Below are 2,784 nucleotides of genomic sequence, written 5' to 3'. Positions count from 1 at the left end.
ATAAACACATTTGTAGGACGAAATTAAACACGTGAACGCACACCCATGATAATACCACACGTATATATAATATAATATCATAATACACGCAGGAAACATAAAATTATATATATAATAATAATAATAATAATAATTGTTAGTTATGGTCGTTGATAAGTGCGAATTGACATTTACCACGTTACAGTAATCCGATTATTTTTACGCGTCGTAGAATTGAAATGGCGGGAAACTCTTCCCCGTAACCACCACCACCACCACCACTACCCCCACTCCTTCATCTCATTTCATTCCGTTTCTAGAGTTTTCAGGGTCATTGAAACAAACATTTACATTCGTAACACATTCGTAACTCGTTCGTTATACTTCTCGAAAACTTTCGTGATGAAATTCTCGTTAAAATGAGGAAGGGTTAAGGAGGGGGGGGATAAGAAAACTTCAAAATGAAAGCCTACAAATTCTACGACGTTTCTAACGTATACACACACCCACACACATAGATATATATAAAGAAATCCGTAAATGTGTGTACACGTAAAGTATACATATATATGTGTGTGTGTGTATGTGCATAAATGTGGTTAATGTCAAGAAGGTGATGCTAATTATTGTAAGAGAACATTTTTTCGTGCATCTGTGTTAAACGGGTGCTTTGTTAACAATTGCATTGTAAATAATAATAATAATAATAATAATATTAATTATAATAGTAATGATAATTAATAATAATTAATAAGCGTTTGTTAGGACGGTCGGTATATCGATTTTCATAATTACTGCCATTAAGAGAAACATCGCCAATATATAATACTATAATATTAATTAATATATATATATATCTATAAGAAATGTTTTTCGTGATCTCAATTTTTTCAATAACAATTGAGAAAAATAATTTTTCATTTATTTTTTCTCGAGAGAAAGAGAGAGAGAGAGAGAGAGAGAAGAAAACAATGGGGACGATTAAAGATCTTTTTTTTTTTGTTTCTCCCTCACTTTCTGTTATTTTTTTTCCTCTTTCTATTTTTCTTCCTTTTTTTTTTTTAATCTTTACACGGGATTTATTTTAATCTTTATTTTATTCATTTTTCCTATTTTGGAATCGTGCATTCGAGGTGAAAGATTGAAATACCAAAATAAATGAAATAAAAAGATTAAAAATAATAAAACAACAAAAGAAACACCTGAAAAGTTACCTGAAAAATGAAAAAAACAAAAAAAGAAAAAGAGAAAACGAATCGTCCAGCGAACAAAACAACTCTCGGCTAAAAACTAAAGTGAAATTTTCAAATCCGAGTGCTCGTTCTCTCTCTCTCTCTATCTCTTTCTCTCTTACTCCTGCATAAGATAAAAATTAAGACGGAGGGGACCGGGGATACGAATGAACTTTTAAACTTTCGCACTAACGTGGGGGGAAGAGGGACAAGTTGACAGATCACGAAACTTTTTTTCTCTTTCTTTTTTATTCTACACAGTTGTAGGGATCCATTAGGATCCAAACAATAAAGCTAAATACTTGACCAATTTCAAACGAAAACGAAGGGAAAAGTTTCACATACATTTTTATATACAAGTTTGTTTCATGTTAAATAGAAACAATAAATAAATAAATTAAAGGAAAAATATACATCAGGGGCAGGTTGAAAAATTTTGGGCCTTATATTAGCATGGCTGAAAAGTTTTGGGTCTTGTATGAGCATGGTCGAAAAGTTTTGGGCCTTATATGAGCCCGGCTGGAAGTTTTGGGCCTTATATGAGCCCACTGAAAGTTTGGGCCTTATATGAGCTGCTGACTGGAAAGTTTTGGGCCTTATATGAGCCGACTGGAAAGTTTTGGGTCTTATATGAGCCTGACTGTAAGTTTTGGGCCTTATATGAGCCCGACTGGAAAGTTTGGGCCTTATATGAGCCTGACTGAAAAGTTTTGGGCCTTATAGGAGTAGGAATGAACAATTTTGAGTTTATAACGCGTAGGACTGAAAAGTTTTGAGTCTATGACGAGTAGATTTGAAATGTTTTGGGCCTTTAAACTTTTTGCGGCTCAAAATTTGTCAGCGCCACCCGTGTATATTTTTTCTATAATTATTTCCTCTTCGAATTAGACTGTAAAAAATTTCTAACGAATTGAAACTAATTAAGTATTGGGTGTTACTGTTTGTACAATACGTGATTCTGATGAATCCCTAAAACTGTGTAGAATAAAGAAAACATCCTATTAATTTACACCCCTCACCCCCCCCCCTCGTGTAAATCGTTCTAGAATGAATATTATGAGAAACCGGGAAAAGAAAAAAAAGAAAAACGAAAAAGAAAAAGAAAAAAAGAAAAAAGCGCACACGTTTTTCTATTACACTCGACGACGAATACTGTCGAGATAAAAAAAATCGGCTGTTTAAAAAAAAAGAAAAAGAAAGAAAAAAATAAAACAAATTAAAGAAAAAGAAGAAAAAATTTCTCTTCTAATCGAGAAACGAGACATCGTAAAATTTATCTAACGCAAACACGGAGAAAATCGTTGACAAACGAGAGCCATGCACTTTTTTTTTTCTTTTTATATAGACATCAACGTAGATATTTTAGAAAGAAAGAAAACAAAAAAACAACATAATGAGATAAAAACGATGGACGGAAAGGTGGAGAAGGTTGAAAAAGAAAAATATACAAAAATGGAAAAAAAAAAAAAAACAGAAACTCTATAGAGAGATAAATAATAATTATTAAAAAAAGAAATAATTAATCGTTTAAAGTAAACTGTGTATGTAAATAAAGTGTAAATAAAACGAGAGA

The sequence above is a fragment of the Polistes fuscatus genome, unplaced genomic scaffold (genome assembly GCF_010416935.1).
Source record: "Polistes fuscatus isolate 324 unplaced genomic scaffold, CU_Pfus_HIC Scaffold23, whole genome shotgun sequence".
NCBI lineage: Eukaryota > Metazoa > Arthropoda > Insecta > Hymenoptera > Vespidae > Polistes > Polistes fuscatus.
This window is presented reverse-complemented; position numbering follows the sequence as displayed.